Source organism: Zingiber officinale, chromosome 5B (genome assembly GCF_018446385.1).
Source record: "Zingiber officinale cultivar Zhangliang chromosome 5B, Zo_v1.1, whole genome shotgun sequence".
Lineage (NCBI taxonomy): Eukaryota > Viridiplantae > Streptophyta > Magnoliopsida > Zingiberales > Zingiberaceae > Zingiber > Zingiber officinale.
In genome coordinates, this window is record NC_055995.1 from 13,517,017 (window position 1) to 13,539,434 (window position 22,418).

Sequence of the window (22,418 nt, forward strand, 5' to 3'; positions counted from 1 at the left end):
TGAAGGATTAGGAGAATTAAGAAGCAAGGATGAAGAAGATGAAGACATTTAGTTTATCTTCTTTCTTTATCTACTTGGTCCACTTCGATCCAAGTACGATGCAAACATGGCAAGGATGAAGAAGATGAAGGATTAGGAGAATTAAGAAGCAGTGTTTTGTTACTCTTCTAGTGTTGTACATGGTAAAAGTAGTTCAAATGATCCAACTCTTCAAAACTGGATATCAAGATTAGGATGTTGTGTTACTCTTCTAGGATTAGGATGTTGTGTTGTTCTACCTTTGTTTTAATAGTGTTGTTGTCATTTTGTTGGCTGGTTTTGAAATTTCTTCGGAATGTTGTAAATATTATTTTTGAATGTTAAAAAATTATATGTTAAATTTTATTTACAAATTTAGTATTTTGAATGATTTATAATACTAGAAAATTGTATAATAAATTTTAATATATTTTTTTTATTTTTTATCAAAAAAAGACAACGGTTTTTCACTGTTGTCGTAAATAGTTTAAAACTGTTGTTGAAGACCCTGTTATTAAAGGTAGACGCTCAAAGACAACGGTGAAAAACTGTTGTCTTTGAAGGAAAAGAAAACAGTTTTTTACCGTTGTAAAAACTGTTGTCTTTGTCTTCAAAGACAACAGTTAAAAACTGTTGTCTTTGAGTACCCCCTTTAACAACACAGCCTTTAACAACAGTCCGAAAGGGGCTACGACAACGGTGAAAAACCATTGTTGTAAGGCTTTTTTCTTGTAGTGAAGAAGGTGGAAGCTGATGCCAAAGCAACCTGCATGCTACAATGCAGCCTTTCAAAAGAAGAACTCAACATAGTTGGACCATTCTCAAGTGCAAAAGAGTTGTGGAACAAACTAATCGAGATGCACGAGGGCACCTCCGATGCTAAAGTAAGTAAGCACGATTTAATTTTAAATAAATTATACAATATTAAAATGCAGGAAGGTGAGACGGCCAGCCAACTCCATGCGCACATCCAGGACCTCCTAAACGGCCTTCACGCAATCGGCCAAAGAATAGAAAACCGTGACATAATAAGGTACGCGCTTAGCGCTTTTCCGAGGAACACCTTGTGGGCATCCATGGTTGATGCTTACAAGATTTCTAAGGAGCTTTCTTCAATCAAATTAGACAAACTTTTTTCTGAATTAGAATTGCATGAGCAGACTAATACACGCCCGGTCGAGAAAGGTGTTGCTTTAGTTGCAGGTACCAGCAGAACGCGCGAACTGACGTCGAGGCGCAAAACAAAACCCAAGTCCAAAGATGAATCAGACTCAGAGGACGACGACGAAGTTGTTTCCGAACTAATAAAGCTCGTACGAAAGTTATGCAAGTCGAAAAAGGCGACTCAAACAAACACGAAGGACAAGTTTGGAGTCACCTGTTACGGTCGCAACCAGAAGGGGCACTACAAGCCAGACTGTCCAAACAAGAAGAAAAGAAGGAAGGTACTGAAGGCGACTTGGTATGACTCATCAGATGAATCTGAGACTGATGAAGAAGAACCGACGAGCTTCCTCGCCTTACCAGTGCAAGCAAACATTATCGAAACTGATTCAGAAACTGATAGCGAGTCAGAAACCGAGTCCGAGCGAAGCCACGGATCTGCATCCGTTTCCGAAGGACCAAACCCCTCTGTAAGTGCCCTACTCGCCGAAACTCATTTAGATGAATTGAAAGAATTAGTACCTTACTTGTTAAAAAAGTTGGCTAAATCCAACGTTCGAATCAAGTCACTCCAAAAGGAGGTAACAACCCTTAAGGAAGCGACTGACTTGAGTTCTTTAACTGAGCCAGTTCAAATTGGAAACTCAACTCAAGTCGAACAACTTGAAAACTCAAATTAAAGAACTCAAGGACACGTTGGAACGGTTCACCATGGGCTCCAAGAATTTGGACTTGATTCTTAGAAAACAGCGAGTCGTTTACAACAAGTCCGGACTTGGATTCAAAACCAAAAGTAAGTATAAATCATATCTATCTCTAGTAAATAGAAATAATAGAAACATAATTCAAGCATGGGTCCCCAAGTCAAACTTGGTTAATCAAGTTGGACCTGATCACTATTGGGTCCCCAAGGATCAGATCCATTTCCTTGATAGACCATATCGAGGCTATGATCCAGGAGGAGCTAATAGAAAAACTATCTCAATAAATAGATAAAATTGATTGATGTTTGTTTATTTATTTTCCTTGCAATATACATGCTTAGACTAGGATAGCTTAAGGATCTAGGCGTAATTTACATTTGCTAGTTAAATCTAGGAGTTTCAAAAATAAAATTAAATATATATTTCTTTAAGCGATTCTGTCTAGGAAGGGGTGGATGATCTCATACCTAAGAAGGCCTAGAGTCTCGCCCTGACCTAGGAATCAATCATGGAAAGACATATTTAATTGACAAATTGAAAAATCTAAGTTTAACTCAAATGTAAATTAATCCATAGAAAATTAATCCTTAGAAATAACCTAAATTAAAAATAACCATTTCACAAAATTACTTAAGATTACCTGATTGATAATTTAGAAACGAGTGAGATGGATCTAGGTTCAAATAAGTTCAAATTGTTCAAAATTTAAGCAAATTTAATTAAAATCAACTAAAACCAATCAACCTTTATCCAAAAAAATTCTATAAAAATCATTTTAAAAATTATTTGAAAATTTCTTTAAAAATCATTTTAAAAATTATTTGAAAAATTCTTTAAAAATAATTTTAAAAAATTCTTTAAAACTTATTTGCAAAATTCTTTAAAAATTATTTTAAAAAATCTTTAAAAATTATATTAAAAATTCTTTAAAAATAATTTAAAAATCATTTAAAAATTATTTGAAAAATTCTTCAAAAATCATTTTAAAAATTCTTTAAAAATTATTTGAAAATTCTTTTAAAAATTCTTCAAAAATTATTTGAAAAATTCTTTAAAAATCATTTTAAAATCTTTTAAAAATTAGTTGAAAAATTCTATAAAAATCATTTTAAAAAATTCATTAAAATTTATTTGAAAAATTCTTTAAAAATCATTTTTAAAATCTTTTAAAAATCATTTTTTAAATCTTTTAAAAATTATTTGAAAAATTCTTTAAAAATCATTTTAAAAATTCTTTGAAAAATCTTTTTAAAATTCTTTAAAAATTATTTGACAAATCTTTTTAAAAAATTCTTTAAAAATTATTTGAATTTTTTTTAAAAAAAAATATTTAAAAATTATTTGAAAAATCCTTTAAAAATCTTTTAAAAATTATTCGAAAAATTCTTTAAAAATCATTTTAAAAAATCTTTTAAAAATTATTTGAAAAATATTTTAAAAAATTCTTTACAAAATTATTTGAAAAATCCTTTAAAAATTATTTCAAAAATCTTTTAAAAATTCTTTAAAACTTATTTAAAAAATCCTTTAAAACTTATGTCAAAAATCTTTAAAAAATTCTTTAAAACTTATTTGAAGAATCCTTTAAAAATTAATTGAAAAATCTTTTAAAAATAATATTTAAAAATTATTTGAAAAATTCTTTAAAAAATCATTTACAAGTCATTTGAAAAATTCTTTAAAAATCATTTTAAAATCATTTTAAAAATCTTTTAAAAATTATTTGAAAAATCTTTTAAAAATTCTTTAAAAATAATTTTTAAAAAATCTTTAAAAATTATTTAAAAATTCTTTAAAAATCATTTTAAAAAATCTTTTAAAAATTATTTTAAAAATCTTCTAAAAATTATTTTAAAAATTATTTGAAAAATATTTTAAAAATTATTTGAAAAATCCTTTAAAATTATTTTAAAAATTCTTTAAAAATTATTTGAAAAATACTTTATAAATCATTTTAAAAATCTTTTAAATCCTTTAAAAATAATTTTAAAAAATCATTTAAAATCATTTGAAAAATTATTTGAAAAATCTTTTAAAAATTATTTGAAAAGTCCATTAAAAGTTATTTGAAAAATCTTTTAAAAAATCCTTTAAAAATTATTTGAAAAATCTTTTTAAAATTCTTTAAAAATTATTTGAAAAATCTGTTAAAAATTATTTGAAAATTTCTTTTGAAAAATCCTTGAAAAATCTTTTAAAAATTTTTTAAAAAAATATTTGAAAAATCTTTTAAAAATTATTTGAAAAATCATTTTAAAAATCTTTTAAAAACATATTTTGAAAATCCTTTGAAAATTATTTCGAAAACTTATTTTAAAAATCCTTTGAAAATTATTTCAAAAACTTATTTTAAAATCCTTTGACAATTATTTCAAAAACTTATTTTAAAAATCCTTTGAAAATTATTTCTAAAATGTTTTTAAAATTTTCATTTAAAATTTTCAAAATGCTTTGAAAAATCATTTGAAAAATCTTTTAAATGCATACTTTGGAAATTATTTGAAAATTTTAAACATTACTTCTCAAACTTAGATTTTAAAACCCTTGAAAAAATTGTGGTTCCAAACTCATGACAAATTAATGTTTACTTCTATACTCATTTTACTCTCTTATTTATTTTGATACATGACAAAGGGGAAGAGTATAAGGAAATTCAAAAGAAATTAAGGAAATTTAAAATTTATTTTTAGGGGTAGCTTCTATTAAGGGGGAGCTTTAATGTGCTTATGTTTTATTTATGCTTGTACTAATTTATGTTTACCTTTATTGCATTTTTTACTTAACTTTGAATTTCGGTTGTCATAATCCAAAAGGGGGAGATTTTTTTTGCGGGAAGCATCCGACGATCGAACCTTAGTTTTGATAATGACAAAGGGATTCAAAGTTAAGTTTAATTGTTATCTAATGTGTATGATTGAGTGTTTCAGGAAAGTTCTAGCTGCGGTTAGGCAAGGGGAAACCCTAGGGGGTGGTAACCCTAGGTCATAGGGGGTGGTAAGCCTATGCAAGAAGTCTTGGCGGTTTGGAGCTTCGGGCAAAAATACTAGGGGGCGGTAACCCTAGGTTAAAATCCTGGTGTCGCGAACCGGGTAGAAGTCTGGATGGGTCGAGGACCGGACATCCAACATGAAGACCGGAAGCTTAGGATGCTGAGCAAAAGTCCAGTTGGTTTGGAGGACCGAACTGGCAAAAGGTAAATCTCCTGAGTGGAGTAGGTGAGGACGCGTTCCCCTTAGAGGGAACAGTAGGTGTCGGTTCGACCTAGGGTTTCTGGTAGGAAATCCGAAGTCAGAACCAGACAGTCCAGAGACTGTCAGAATATTCCATTGTCATATTTTATGTGTGCTAACTTTGTTTTGTAGGGTATGTGTGTGTTTTGTAGAATAACATGTCTTGCAGGGACAAAGGAGCAAGTCAAGACTCGGATGAACAGTATACGAGGCACCTCCATGGAGCTTGGAGGCGCCTCGGGTGCAAAGGAGCAGACGTTGCACGCTGCAGGCTTTGAGGCACCTTGAATAGAGGCTAAGGCGCCTTGAATGCTTCCTTTGAGGCGCCTCAGAGTATGATTAAGGCGCCTCCAGGCAGATAAGAGGCATTGACGAGAAGATCATCGCAACACAAAACGCGGGATAAGCCTCCATGTTTGAGGCGCCTCAATGGGGCTTTGAGGTGCCTCAAGCAGGCTATTTAAAGACATCTCGAACAGCACTTCATTTCAGAACTTCCAAATCGATTCTTCTTCAAGTACGCTGTGAACGAGACATTCCGGTTGAGCTACGACAAGTCCCCGACGACCCGAAGCTTCAAGATTGTTATTTTTCATCATCGGTATAATTGTTGTTTTAATTTTAACATTGCACTTCATACTTGTACTAAACTTTACGAAATTATAGTTGTTGCCCAACGTAAATGCTCAACGAGCGTGGGCCTTGGAGTAAGAGTCGCTCAAGGCTCCGAACCAAGTAAATAGCTTATGTTCCTGTGTTGTTCTCTTTCTAATTTCGCTGCATTTACTCGAACGTTTTTACGAATCTGAAACGAGTGAAAGCCACGAGCACTATTCACCCCCCCTCTTGCGCTTCTCGATCCAACATTCATCTCCCAAAGCTCATTCCCTCCAAGATCTATTCTCTCTCTTCCCTCTTCTCTTTCTTTTACTTTTACGTTCGTCTAGATAATTCACTGTGCGAAGTTAACTAGTGCTTGATCAACAGTTCCTGTGGGTTAGACAATCTTTTATATTACTGATGACGAATCTGTGCACTTGCAGAATCCTAACAAGTTTTTGCCGCCGTTGCCTGGGACTGTTCGCATTAACATTAGTTGATTAGCATATGAGTTACTCTAGACGTTTTCCTTTTTCCTTTTGCTTTTTCTTCCTTGTTTTCTTTATGCACTTCTTTTCTTACAATTTAAATTCTGCATTGTCTTTCTTGTTTTTCATATAGCATTTTACTTCTTGTCTTTAATTCTTCATTTTTTTCTCATAATTTTTTTTAGATATCCATGAGTACTAACATGTCAAGCAGGGCCTTCAGAGATTTTTCTACACCCATTTCTGCAAGATTTTTATCTCCCATTGTGCAGCCTCACATTGAAGCAAAGAGTTTTCAACTAGACCTAGAGTTAATTTTCATGATACAAGGTCACAAATTTGGAGGAGAAGCATCAAAAAGTCCTTATCTGCATCTTGAGACATTTCTAGAGCTTTGTGATATGGTGAACTGTGAAGGAGTATCAGCAGATGCAATTCATTTGATAGCATTTCCTTTCAGTATCAAGGATAAAGTAAGGACTTGGTTATATTCCCTCCGTCCTCAAAGCATCACAAGTTGGAAACAATTGGAGAAACAATTTCTAGATCATTTTTTCCCTCCAAGTAGAACAATTTATATGAGGAATTGCATCACAAATTTTGCTCAGGCATATGGAGAATCATTATTTGAAGCATGGGACAGATTCAAAGGTCTAAAAAGACAGTGCCCTCATCATGGTTTGGAGAAATGGCTGAACTTGCACCTATTTTATAGGGGAATTTCTTTCTCAGATAAATGTTTGTTAGATTCATCAGCTGGAGGTTCTTTTATGGACAAGAGTGTAGACAAAACATATACATTGATTGATCAAGTAGCATTGAACTTCTATGAATGGTCAAGCAAAAGTTGGATGGAATCTCCCTAAGAAATTCAAGAAGTATAAGCCATATATGCAAGAGAGCCTGTCAAACAGAATGCAGTTCAACCACCCAAGAATGATGAAATTCACAAGTCACAGAATGAGGAGTTCAAATATTTGGGGGAAAAGATTAATAGAATAGTTTCAAAATGGTTCAAGGAAGACCTTCCTCCTACACAGACAAGATCTAGTGTAAATGATAATGATATTAAGTTGAGAAGTGGCAAGAATCATGAAGAACTTCTGAAGAAATATTTGTTTAAGATTAAGGAGAAGAACAATAGAAGACCTCAAGAACTCAGTTCCATTACTCCAAAAAGTTTTCAAAGGCCACAAGTACCTTTTCCTCAACAGTTGATGACACCTACACTAGATAAGCAAGATGGACCTCCTATGCAAGCTCAAAGGGAATATGGGAGAAAGGAAGTACCTTTCCAAAGACCTTCACTAAAGGTTCCTTTTCCACAAAGGCTAGTGAGGGTCAATGAAAACGAAGACTTTGGTAAATTCTGTGACACTAATATGATTGAGTGTAGATTTCTGGATGTATATGAAGATGAGGACTCTTCAGATGAGAATTGTGATGATAATGCAGTGGACAACGAGTTTTCAAATTTACCTTCTGGGTTTACATGGTGTTGTGATGAAATTGAATTTTCAAATGATGAATGTGATGTGGTAGATCAACTTAAAACTACAAATGAAGTTAGTGATCCTCCTATAGATGATTCTCCCACTGAGGATATTGATGTTGGTCTATTTTTTTATGCTTATGTTAATGATGATGTTATGAAAGGAAGTGTAGAGAGCTGTGTTGTGGAAACAGCATCTCAAGAATCACCTCCTTTATCCACACAACCTTCCGAGATTATGAGAGTTGCAAGGATTGAACATGTTGTGGACGAATGTGTAGGGACTTGTGCAATAGAAGTAAAGCCCCAAGAATCACCACTTTTACTTACACCACCACCTGAGCCAGAGCTAGAGCCAATACAAGATTCAGAAGTCACATCCACATGTTTAGAACTTTTAGGTATCTCTCAGCAATGCAAGGTTAGTATTTCTAGCGATCTTTTAGAAAATTTTCTAGAGGTACCTATAATTGATTTTGTTGGATGTGATTCAATTTTTGATACATATTCAGTTCATACTAATATAGTTCTAGTTCCTTCTTATATTACATGCTTGTGGGAGGTTTGCCTTTCTTTTGGGTGTGTAGGTTTTCAAGAGGCCTATAGTTGGAAGCTCAGACGGAACCATCTTCGACCACCTGAAAGAACTTCAAGGAAGACGAAGATGGAGAGAGTTATACTTTACTCTATAGCTCCTTTGATAAAATCTCTCTCCACAATAAGATCCATTGGTAGGAGGGTGTTGAAATATCTTAGCCCTCCTAGAGCGAGATTTCGATGAATCTAATGAGGTGATCGAGCTAATAACCTTAAACAAGCACTTCTTGGGAGGCAACCCAAGTTGTTTCTCATTTTTGTCTTTAGTTATTCTTTGTTTTCATTTCTTTCCCCATAATAAGCATGTATCCTCTACTTAATTTTTGTTGTCAATTTTCTTTTATAGGACTCAAAGATTAGGAGGAGTACAATTTCATGATGGAGAAGTTAATAACATAGGCCTTTGGCACACATCACTTGGTAACTTCTCTTACTTTTAATCTCCTCCATATTATTTTTTTTAGTTTTCATTGGGGAAAAGTTTAAGTCTGGGGGGATGCATTAGATGCATTTGGTTTAGTTTAGTTTTTTTTTTGTATAATAAAATTTGCTAGTTGCATCATTCATCATATCATGATTGTTTGTTCCTTATTGCAAAATACTAGCACGTTTATTCTAGATTTTTTGTGGTTTATTGGTTACTTATGGTGCTAGTATGTTTAGTGATATATCTTTTTCTATCTATGATAGCATGAAGTGAGCAATGTTTTACTATAAGAGTTTAAGTATTGGTCTTGTTTTAGGATCTCTTACACTTTACCTAGTTTTGATGGTAGAAAACTCTAAAAATAATCATGATTCATAGAACTTGTTTAGTACTAGTGTTTTCATGGTGATTTCTCAAACTACATTTTGGTTACTGGATGAGGCTCGAATCATGAAAGCTCATTTAGAAAAATTAAAATATCCCAACATTTGTGCTTATGTATATCAGTGTTTTAAGTGTTGCACCTTGCAATCACTTAGGAAAAATAAAAAGAAAAAAAAGTTGAAAAGGAAAAAAGTGAAATGAAAAAAAATGTTGAATAAGAGATATAAAAAATAGTTGTCGTGAGTGAAAACTTGCAAGTTACCCTTTTGAGACCGAGTTAGGTTACTAGGGAAATAACTATTATGTTTCTCTTGATATCGAGCACGCCTTTGTGACCTTGGGTAGATTGAGAAGGATGAACCAAGCGTGTGGCAGGTAAGTGTCTATCGCCAAAAACATAAGGAAAACAATTCTATGATGACTTGACTAGGCTTAGGGATTAAAATTTGATAAACATAGGCCATTATTGCACTGAGCACGGAGGACTACTACTTAGGTCATACTCAAACTACTTTTATATCTTGCTCACCAATGAAATCATTTGATAGGATTAGTTTGACTTGCTAGATATTATGATGAACTATCTAACCACATGAATCTAGATTGCGGGTTTTGCTTGAGGACAAGCAAAGGTTTAAGTCTGGGGATGTGATGTGCGTAGATTATATACACTTTTATGCATGTTTAGACGCACATCTACTCATATTTCATTAGCATAATCTATGTTTATTACACCCTATTTCATTAGAATATCATACTTTCATTATATTCTATTCGGAGATCTGCTCTTTTCTTGCTTTGAGTGACATGACGCTATTTGGAACGAAAATGGAGCAAAAATGCATACACCAGCCTGGGCCGTGTATGCCACACGACCGTGTGGCCATTGGTATGTTTTGGTTGTGCCAAATGGCACAGCCATGCTAGCATCAAATGTGAAGAAGGCCATGGCTGTGTGACTCACATTGTCGTGCCAAGGTCCCCATGGCCAAGCAGCACACGACCGTGCCAAATGGCACGACCGTGCCAAGTTTCCAGAGCAGAGGAAGGCCACGGCCGTGTAAATCACACGGTCGTGTGACCTTGGCAGAGACGAAGAAGATCATGGTCGTGTGATCCACACGGCTATGTGACTCAATCCGGGAGGGAGCCGTGTGAGGCCGTGTGGATTTCACACGACCGTGTGATGAAGAACACGGACCGTGCCACGCCAAAAACAGAGCTATGTTAAATTCTGGCAGATTGCAGATCGTTCATAAAATGGCCATAACTTTGTGTTCCATTGAAGTTTCGGGCTGTTCTTTATACCGAAACGTAGATGACTTCAAGATCTACAACTTTTCTTCAGGACCAACAGAGAGAGAGACTTATCTACCCATGCTAAATGGCACGTCCGTGCCTCCCAACCGTGGGTTCAACTGGACCTCCACCTAGACTGCAGACCAAACTTTGAATCACCATAACTTTCGGTTCGGTTGGATCCAGGGCTCAATCAAAATATCAGATTGAAGATATGTTCAAGAGCTATAACTTTGGTTCAGGGTGAATCATGAGAAAACCTGGTTTAGTGGGTGAAAACCCCAGTTTACCGGACCCCTATTTTCCTGGTTGTCCTGGGCAGTTTGGAGGAGGTATAAAAGGGTCAAGATCCTCATTCTTTGAGGCATCTTTGGTTCGGGACTCTGACCCACTCATCGGGAAAGGGTTCTCCCCTTCAGGGGAAACCCTAGAGTTTCATCCACCACCATCTCCTGACATTCCATCCATCTCCAGAGTGAGGAGTCATCCCCAAGACATCGAAAACCTCGGCAAGCATCTCTTCTTCCCCTTCTTCTCACATCAAGGGTTGTAAGTATACTTTACTTTATGCTTTGGGGTTGTTCTTCCCTTAACATGGAGTAGATCTCCTCTTCTAGGATTAGGGAGTATTTATAATATGATGGAGATGCCGAACTATGTAGATTCGCCACATTTCTATTCAATGACATGTTATTGCCTTGTTCGTGCATTGTGTGTGTGACATATTTATATTTCTTTGCATGCTTTGTTGATTGATGTGGAGGATTGTTAATCACATAAAGGGAATTCCCTAGAGCGTATTGACCAAGGTACCCTAGTGACAGGGGTAACCCTTTCCGGACGTCTAGGACACTCCCTTAAAAGGAGAAACAATCCCTTAGGATTTGCCGCTCTCATAGATAGAGTGCTCTAGATTGTACACCCGAGGGGCCCTAGTGACAAGGATAACCCATTCACGGACGTCTAGGACATTCTCTTGAAAGGAGAGGCAATTCCTCCATAAGGAAGTAGGAAACCGTACCAAATCTCTACCTTTATCCTTATTGTTATTTACTAGATATGTACTCCTGTGATCTACCGAGACGCCCTCGTGACAGGGGTTAACCGTTACAGGATTTCACAAGAATTGTCTCTATTCGATACTTAGGGATATTGACTAATTTTACTTCCTGCAAGAGTATGGACATAGAGGGTAGAAACTAAGCAATCTATGTAATATCTCCTAGCATTATAATGAAAACGAAATCCTAGAATTTATCTCCCAAAGCTCATTCCCTCCAAGATCTATTCTCTCTCTTCCCTCTTCTCTTTCTTTTACTTTTACGTTTGTCTAGATAATTCATCGTACAAAGTTAACTAGTGCTTGATCAACAATTCCTATGGGTTCGACAATCGTTTATATTACTAACGAAGAATGCGTGCACTTGCAGAATCGTAACACTGCTGCTGGTGCGGGTGTCGGGTGTGCAGTAGGCACCGGTGGCGGTGGTGCCTGGTACGTCGCAAGTGACACCGCTGGTGGCACTGTGAATACCGTGGGAGTGGGTATAATGGGTAGGATTGGGGTAGATACCTCTGAAATCATCGGAATCTGAGAACCCAACGCGCCCGCAGTACCATGCGGAGTCTGTCCCTGACTAGCAGGCTCAACCCCAGCAGACGTCTCTGGCGACTCTACTGCCAGGGACTCCAACATCCTCTTGTGTGGTCGTCCTGCACCACATCTCGGCATAGGAGCACGAGCACCTCACCTCATATATGTTCAATTATAACGCAAATATTTCTACTAGTAACAAAAATTATAAAATTTCCTTTTACCTAATTGTTGTCTGGAGATGTTCCGCCGTTGTCCAGTCCCCCTTTTTGACCTTAGAAATTCCGAAACGAGAAAATCATTGGAAATCCGTACAAATCCAAAATGGAATTCTGAAACATGAACATAACAAAAATATGTATAAATCCGAAAATACCAGTTTGACTCGCAAACTTAGCTCTGATACCAAAAATATTATCACGCCCCAGGTAGTCCCTGCTAGAAGAAATTTCGGTAGCATCTCCCCTGCACGGGTGATAATATGAAACTTTCTACAATGCCCTCAGGGCCACATATACCTCGACCAACATAGCCGGAACAATAACAATAAAAATAAGCAAACACCCACACAGTTTAATAGTAAAACCTTAACCTAAGTAACGATAAGATAATCATTTCAAATATCCTACTCAACTACACCCATAAAACACAAATCCGATACTCTACTCAACTACACCTATAAAACACAAATCACCAGCATACATCCAAACGAAAACCCATTGATAATAACAGATCGTACAAGATTCAAGTGCCAAAAGATACAAGTCTAAATAACATAGACAATAACATAAACCAAAATGTGCGAACTCGTCGCAACGCGAAGTGGTGGGTGAATAGCAACTGGAACTCCTCCGGACAGCCTCAACCTAAAATGGTAATAATGGGGGATGAGTCCAACACTCAGCGGATACCTAGTTGACATGCATAGTAAATAATAACCAACAGTAATAAATATGCATACAGTTTCCTGAATAAATATCATATGAAAAACTATAAGGTAAAGGAGTATTTGTACTAATCAGGACTTGGATATAAGGAAAAGCAAGGTCATCAGATTGAGGAGTATCATAATCCTGTATGTATGTCAATCAAATGCATCCATCCAATATATAGCAAACAAAGTGCAACAAACATAAGCAATAAATGCATCATGCATATGATGTCAATGACATGTCCTGGTCACCCCTGATGCCAATCAGCCATCTTACACATGATAATAAGACCGAGTGGGTATGGCTGTGACAACCGTGCACTCTGTCGTTACTGCTCCTGATGAGTGACCGAGTGGACGGGATGCTGTTGGAGTACACTTATCCTCCTACCCCAAATCATAAGTGGGGGAGCGCAATGCTCTCATCTCCCTAAGACAATCCAGAGGAGAGATCCCTGCAGGCTAACACACTACGTCATACTACCCATGAGCGGACCAACGGAGCCAAACAGAGCAACCTGCTGCAACACACCCTGCCTGAATAAAAACCACTAACCCATGAGTGGTTGTGTGTGCAGATCCATATAACTGGCGATGTGCTCAATAATAATGGAGCTGTCAATCGCTCAGCATGCAATCATGCGTAATGATGCATGACACTAAGCATAGAAATATCCTAATCCTATCTACCTCCATAAAAACATGTACCAAATACATGGATCAAATAATATGATCTAGGTACACAGGTCAGGTATGGTATCTAACCAGTCTGGTATATCACATGGCATGGTATGCCACTACCTCTATAACATAAATAATAAATAGGGCCATGAATGCTAAACAGGTAACAAACAAAATATGCTCGGAAACAAATAGTGACATACCGATGCAGATATAGACATAATTATTACTACTTGTTAAAATCTACTAAGCATATCAACATGACATTATCTAAAAGATAAGTCAAGGTACCCGCCTCAAATAGAAGGTCCGATCGAGTCAAATCTTATGTCGAGATGCTTGTCTCGAATCAGAGTCCTGCATCACCAATATAACCCCTTTCAATTTCGACATGGACGCATAAAAGGTCGCGTCAATAGTATCATCCTGGGGATTGGGAAGAGCGGGAAGAATCCGTTGCCAAATGATAGGGTATGGAGGAGGAGAAGGAAGGCGCAGAAAGAAGAACTTTTGTCTTCATTCTGCTTGTGTTGGGATTTTGTTGAATAAGATAGCCTTGGGACGACTCTGGAACTTAAAGAGGATATCTTCTACTTGACGGAGAACAAAAAATTGGTGGAACAAATGGGGAGAAGGGGGAAAGTCAAGTAATTGAGAAACAACAACAAAGGCAGATAATATAGAGAAAGATTGAGGAATGAGTTAATTCAGGGGTACACTGAAATATTGACTTACAGCGACGAAGAAAGGGTGAAGAGGAAGCCAAAAGCCGGATATTGCTTGTTCCCAAAAGACAATAACACTCCCTGGAGGAGGAAGATAGGGGTGGTCCGCTAGAGTAGGAAGGACCAAATAGGAAGGGAATCCATAATCTAAGCGCATTGCATAAACTTCCGACTCACTAGCACTGGAAGAACAATGGGTAAACCACTCAGAGGAGGAAGAAGAAGAAGCTATCGTGGACAAAGATTAGGGGAAGAAGGATAACCGCGAATGGAACAGAGAAAGAAGGGATGTCATAGAGGAGGAAGACGACAGGATGAACCCTCAATGCAATTATCGAGAAGGGAAAATGGCAGATAAGGAAAAAAGCAAGAACGAAAGAATCGACGGTAAACCAGTAGATACACAGGTAAAATATTAGGTATACGAAAATAGGTACACCTGTAATCACAAGGGTGACATTCCCCAAGTACAAGTTTAAACTAAAAAAGTTGCGGGATCCCGAGGGAAGTTGTGATTAATCTTTTGAAATCCCGATAAGCTCAGATTCATAGGACATATGAAATAAAAAGCAAATCGGCCGAATAGGCTCTCCTTGTCACCATAGGTTGATAAAAAAAATACAGGCGTCTAACTCGTCCGACAAGGCAGACGAGTCAATAAGCTCGCCCTGTCGTTATATACCGGGCGAGAAATAACCAACATAGGTAATTCCGCTCGGCTCTCATGTACAGAGAGGATAACTAGTGGCAAGGGGAAAATCATAGGCAAGTGCAGGAGGTTACTCGAGATTAAGCAAACATATAATGAATATACCCTATTCCTCACAGAGTGACCAAAAGAAGAAAAACATACAAACACACACAAATATATATATATATATATATATAGGCTAAGTTATGTAGTCATATATGACAAGACTAAGCGATTAGGACAGGTCAACCGGGATATTAATTTACATGTGCATGAACACACAACCATTCGGTCAATCCCCATAGATGCATGCATAAAGAAAATGAACAAAAATTCAGAAAATATGATTAATTGAAGGAAATAAGGTGAGTTATACCAAGTCCAAGATAGAAGTCAGCGTGAATTCATCATAAAGAAAGAGTCTGCGGAACATTAGGATTACAACATAACAACAACTACAGCAGCTGTGGAAATAAGCTGGAAGGACGATCCTTTAGTAATTTCCTCCGATCAGGGAAGTCGGGGGGAGGGTTGGACACTAATACTTTTAATTCCTTTAACTCCCTCACTCCCCAATCTAGTGCATAATTCACAGTCCGTATAAGAGAATCGGAAACAGGAACGAGGAAAGCAAAAGACTTGAGATATTTCTTCTTCTTCTTCTCAAAGCGAGCATCCTCACCTGCTTTATAATCTACCAATTCTTCCTGGGAAGCCTTCAGAGCAGTCTCTTTAAGGTTCAAAGTAGATAATTGTTCGGCCAGTGTAGTTGCATGGGTGTCCTTTAATGATTATAGTTGGGAGGACAATTGAGCAATTTCAGAGGTGTATTTCTCCAACTTGGAAGAGAGCTCATCATCACAGGAATTGGCTGATAGCAGTTGAGACTGAAGACTCTCCACATCAGCCTTGTACTGGCAAGATTGCTCAGTCTCAGTGTTAAGTAATTGACGGGTCTCTTCCAATTGGGTAGACAAACCCTTTAGTGTCTCGATCATCTAGTCTGGAGATAGTTCGGAGACTTGTTTCTTCAGCGCTGCATTTTCTTGGATTAAGGTATGTAGCAAATGGGCTATGCTCATGTTATATATCCAGCGCTGTAGAACAATGAGCATTAAGAGGAAACATAAGAAAATAGGACCATAAAGGGAAATAACGGTACATTTATCTTCTCAAGAGAGAATTTATCAACCATTTCGGAGTAATCTATTCCTTCAATTAATCGGCGTACTTCCTCCCTAGCTATGGTGAAAGACCCTCCCAAGAGTATGTTAGGACCGAAAAGTAGCTAGAGGGGGGGGAATAGCTCGTCGCGTGCCCGGTGTTCGGCGTTGCTTGTTTCTTCGAAGATGTGCAGCGGAAAATACAGAAACAAATCACACAACGCTAACACGGTTGGTTTACTTGGTATCCACCTCACAAGAGGTGACTAGTCCAAGGATCCACACCTACACACACACCCTCCACTAATAAAACTCTCCTTTATGGTAACTACCAAGGGCGGAGAAGCCCTACAAGACTCAATACAAGAAGAAAGGGAAAGGTAATGAAATACAAGCTCACAAGCTTACAATGAGTGCAAAAGCTCTAACCCTAGTTTCTTCTCCTTGCTTTGATCCGCCTCTTGACTTGGAAGAACCTCCAAGAACCTTCAAGAACTGGCGATCTCGAGCTTGAGAAGAGCTGTGGAGGAGCTGGTGAAGATCTGAAATGAATCGGTGAAGAAGTGCTGAAGGAGACGCCCGCCTGCAGCTCAAATACGACGCAACGGTCGGATCCCGATCGATTCGAAAACTCCCAATCGATCGGGGAGGCTTTGGATCGATTCACAGATCGATCCAGAGCACCTCTGTGCTCTGAAAAAATGCCTGGATCGATCCACGGATCGATCCAGCGCTTATCGTGCGAAGCAGCAGCGTCCCAATCGATCGGCTGATCGATTGGGACCTCTGGATCGATCCACTGATCGATTCAGAGGCTCTCTGTTTGCTAGGAAAGGCCTGGATCGATCCACTGATCGATCCAGCTCTTGGTTTTTTGCCCAAAACCAAGTCCCAAGCCTCTCAAACCAACATACGGTCAACCTTGACCTGTTGGCCCATCATGCCTAGCATCTGGTCACTTCCTTGACCTGCCAGAACTTCCCAACACCAGATATCCGATCTTCCTTGATCCATCTGGATTTTCCCTTGCTTGGCTTCACTCACCAGGGCTTTCACCTAGCTTCACTCACCAGGATTTCCATCTGCCTAGCTTCACTCACTAGGACTTTCACCTAGCTTCACTCACCAGGATTTCCATCTGCCTAGCTTCACTCACTAGGACTTTCACCTGGCTTCACTCACCAGGATTTCCATCTGCCTAGCTTCACTCACTAGGACTTTCACCTAGCTTCACTCACCAGGGTTTCCTTCCAGTCAGGTATACCTACTTGACTCTTCTTCATTCACACTGATCAGTCCCTGATCAGAATCTCCCCATATGAACAACTGCACATGCATTGTCCATGTGTCTACATGTATTGTCAAACATCGAAACTATGACCAAGACTCAAGCTTGGTCAAACCAGTCAACCTTGACCTAAAGGATATTGCACCAACAATCTCCCCCTTTTTGATGTTTGACAATACCTTTAAGTTTGGACCATTCTGAGTTAAGCTAATCTCATAGCCTTAACTCCATTCATGCCAAAGTATGAATGTTGGTTCCCTTCATTCTCCCCCTATGACCTCCCTCATAGGTAATGAAGGCCTAACTTAAACCACACATCAACCCATCTTTGAGCACACATCAACCCATCTTTGAGCACACATCAACCCGTGCCTCAATTTTGGGCACACTTCAACAAATGCCCCATTGTTGAAAACTCTCCCCCTGAAGAGTTGCTCATCGTTGTTCACAACTTCACTCGTTGTGACCAACACGATAATGAAGGACCCATTTCCTTCATTTTCAAATAATGCTCGCTCTGGAGCATTAACATGGTCTAATGACCCAAATGAAGGTCTCATACCCTTCATTTATCCTTAACCCTACATTCTTCCTCAATGTAGGCAAATGTCCATCCTTGAGCATTATCCACTTAACGGAAGGTTAACCACCTTCCAAGATTCATGAAAAATAATTTTCATGCTTTTAAAGAGTCCCTCCCCCTAAAGACATGGTGGTAACTTCTGTCATTGCACCAACAATGACTTGGAATCCCTAATCCTTTAGGAAACCCAAATTTAGAAGCTTTGAGGTTCAAATATTCAAAATTTGAAACAAACCTCACCCTAGACTTCAATATAGTCTTCCTTAACCAATCCATCCTTGTTTTCAACACGAAAACACCTTTTTTATGTATACAAATGTATTTTGAGGGGTTAGGAATGATTACCTAGACTAAAACAGGTTCAAAATGCTGAAGTCAGGCCTTCCCAGCCAAAATCAGCACCTTGGATCGATTGGAGTTGGGTTCCAATCGATTGAACCTTGCTGAATCGATCCACTGATCGATTCAGGCCTTGTGGATCGATCGGCTGATCGATCCAGCAAGCTTCTGTTCGCGAGAAGCTTGCTCCCAATCGATCCACTGATCAAATGAGACCCTCAATCGATCGGTGGATCGATTGAGGTCTGATAGTTGCTGAAAAATGATTTCAGTTACCTTCAGAGGCCCCTAGAAAATTCTACAAAAATTCAAAAATCATGAAATTTCGTATAGACATTATTTAGGGTATACTTTATCATGGAAAAATAGTTTTCTATGAAAATACATCATATTTTCAAAGATTGACACAAGCTTGAAAACTTGCTAAAACTTTAGCGTATTCTTCAAGTTTATGTCTAACTATTCAATGGTGAGTACTATCAAAAGATAGCCTTCACCAAGGTTTTCCAAAATCATTTTGAAAACATTTTCAAAATCAATTTCCCACCATGTTCCTTGGGCTTAATGCACATGACTTGTACATTAGCTGTCCCAATGATGGGAAAACACATAACTATGTGTTTTGATGAACTTAAAACTCAAAAGAATGCACTAAATCAACATATTGAGTTTTGTTCATCATCCTAACATCTCACTTATATCTAATGTGCACTAAAACACATACAAGTCATCTTATAGGTCTTTGTGAGATGTGAGATTTTGGTTTTGCCCTATTCTAGGGATCATGCATATCTATCTAGGCATTTTAGAGATATTAGACATCTACCTAGGATGTCACTTGTTAATAAGTGTTGTTAAATATCATTTGTCCTTAATTACAAGGAATTAACCTTAATGCATGATTATGTTATGGCATACATCAAAAGGAAATAATTTTTCAAAAGAAAATGTCCTATAACTACATGATGTATGAATGTCATGACATGGTATTTTTAGATTTTTCATAATAAGACATGAATGCAAAAATAGACATGATGTCATGGCATATGATGGGCAAACAATCATGGCAAGGTTTAGCATAAATAAAATATACCTAGATTACCTACCTAAGTATCCTTAACCACTTAGCTAAACTCTAAATATACTACTTGTTTTAACTTAAAAAAGTTAACCTAGATTGCCCTAAATGCTTCACAGAAATGCCAAAATCTAAATTGACATTTCTATTTCTCTTGATTTGTTTATGCCACTTAAAAATTAAGCATGTCCTCAAATGTTGGCATATTCCATTTTTCATCAAGAGTAATCGCATAAACCAAGGCCAGGATTGCCTTAAATTTACAAGAGAATACCAAAATCCCAACTTGGTATTTCTCAAGGTTTTCCCAATTTGTGCCATTTTAGATAGAATCAATCTTTCCACCATTAGGCACATTTTACTCTTTCAAGGAGTAAATAATCATTTCATTCCATTTTCAAAGGTTAACAAAAACCTTGAAAATGCTCCTTGAGTGTCAATTTCCTCAAAGTTGGGTTAACTACCCTTCTAATCGGAGTTGACACTCTCTAACCCATCTATGGGGTAGAGAAGATGCTCCTAGGAACCCAACACCTATTGGTGCTCCTTGGATGCTCTAGGTACTCACTAGGGATTACTTCCCTAGATACCTTCCTAGTGACCTTGTTGGGCTTCTTAGAAGCCTTGGTCATATTTTCTAGGTCAACTCTAGGGATAGCCTCCCTTGTGACCTTGTTAGTGACTTTCTTAGACTTCTTAGAAGTCTTAGTCACATTTATCGCAAAAATACTCTTAGGGATGACTTCCCTAGTATTCTTGGCTTGACCACTGGACCTAGGGTTTGTTCCATAACTATATGGAACTCTATGGTACGAGGGCACATCCTTCTTAGCCTTTGGTTTGTATCCCAACCCTCTATGGCCATTGGATGACTTTGATTTTCCTAGCCCTAGGTATTGCTCATTTTGCCCTTGTAGGATATTTTCCATCCTTTTTAGGGTCTTTTCCATTTTATCAAGTCTTGACCTCAAGACTTGATTTTCTATCATTAAATCCTTAGGTTTTGGTCCATGAGCATTTTTGTTTCTAGACTTATAACTATGGTCCTTAGTGTGATTGCCTAGATTTTTATCTATCTTCCTAATCCTAGGTGTGGTAGTCTTAGCATGATAAGCTACATGATTTTCTTTAATTTTATCATGCATCCTATTTTCATGGTAAATAGCATTAAAATGATAACAATTAGAACTATCATGCTTTTTACCATAATATAAAGGGATAGGCTCAATAAATGTTACCTTCTTCTTTACCTTAGAGGCTCCCCCTTGACTAGTGCCTCCTTGAGCCTTGACCATCTTCTTCCCCTTGGAGCATTGACTTCGGTAATACCCTTTTTGTTGACACAAGAAGCACACAATGTGTTCCTTGCTCTTCTTTGTCCCGGGGGTGGTCTCTTTGGGCTTTTCCTTGCCCTTTTGTGTCACTTGACCCTTTTTCTTAGCCAAGTTGGGACACTTGCTCTTGTAGTGCCCATTTTCCCTACACTCAAAACATATTATATGATTTTTATTTTTAATTGAAATGTTTATACCTTTGCTTGTAGGGGTGGCATCTTCTCCTTTTGATCCGGAGATAGAAGCTTCCCCTTGATCCGAAGATATTCCTCCATTTGATTTTGCTTGACTTGTGGAGGTGGAAGCTCCTTCATCCTCTTCTTCTCTTGACCCGGATGTGGAGGATTCTTCTTGCTCTTGTTCCGGTGTCAATGAAGATTGCTCCCCCTCAATCCTAGAGGTGGAGGCTTCACCTTCTTCTTCATCTTCATCCTCTTGTACATGAAACAAGGAATATACTCCTTCCTTGCTCTTTTGATTGCTCTCCTTTGAGGATGAAGCTTCTTGGACCTCCTCTTCGGAGGTTGAGCATCTCTCAACCTCGGAGTCCTCCTCTTCTTGGTTTTGATCCATTGAGTCGCCCTCTTTGGATTCTTCTTGATTTGGTATAGTGGAGGGGATCTCATGAATCCTTGCCAATTTGCTCCAAAGCTCCTTGGCATCTTCAAACTCTCCAATTTGCTCCAAGATGTTGCTTGGCAATAAATTGACCAAAAGCTTGGTCACTTTGTCATTTGCCTCACATCTTTGGAGTTGCTCCTTACTCCATTTGCTTTTCTTGAGAGCTTTGCCCTTGGAGTTTGTTGGAGCTTTGAAGCCTTCCATTAGAGCAAACCATTGCTCTATCTCCATCATAAGAAAATTTTCGATTCTTGATTTCCAAGAATCGAAGTTTGTGGATGTGTACGGTGGAGCCACCCTTGTGTCAAATCCAAGTCCATCTTGGAATTGCATCTTGAAGTTGAGCTTCTTGAATTCTTTGACTTTGATGAATTTGCTCCAACTTCTTCACCCTCTAGCTTTGCTTGTTATGCTTGACCCTTCCGGCGATGATTCCGGTGAAGAGCGACCTCGCTCTGATACCACTTGTTAGGACCGAAAAGTAGCTAGAAGGGGGGGGGGGATAGCTCGTCGCATGCCCGGTGTTCGGCGTTGCTTGTTTCTTTGAAGATGTGCAGCGGAAAATACAGAAACAAATCACACAACACTAACACGGTTGGTTTATTTGGTATCCACCTCATAAGAGGTGACTAGTCCAAGGATCCACACCTACACACACACCCTCCACTAATAAAACTCTTCTTTATGGTAACTACCAAGGGCGGAGAAGCCCTACAAGACTCAATACAAGAAGAAAGAGAAAAGTAATGAAATACAAGCTCACAAGCTTACAATGAGTGCAAAAGCCCTAACCCTAGTTTCTTCTCCTTGCTTTGATCCGCCTCTTGACTTGGAAGAACCTCCAAGAACCTTCAAGAACTGGCGATCTCGAGCTTGAGAAGAGCTGTGGAGGAGCTGGTGAAGATCTGAAATGAATCGGTGAAGAAGTGCTGAAGGAGACGCCCGCCTGCAGCTCAAATACGACGCAACGGTCGGATCCCGATCGAT

The 22,418-nt window shown here is 37.9% G+C and overlaps 1 non-coding gene across 1 annotated transcript; it reads right to left on the reverse strand.

The window, feature by feature from the left end:
• Positions 1-6,780: 6,780 nt before the first annotated feature.
• Positions 6,781-6,886, reverse strand: LOC121988037. Its single transcript, XR_006113799.1, has one exon. It is a non-coding gene; the product is annotated as a small nucleolar RNA R71 (small nucleolar RNA).
• Between the last annotated feature and the right edge of the window lie 15,532 nt (positions 6,887-22,418).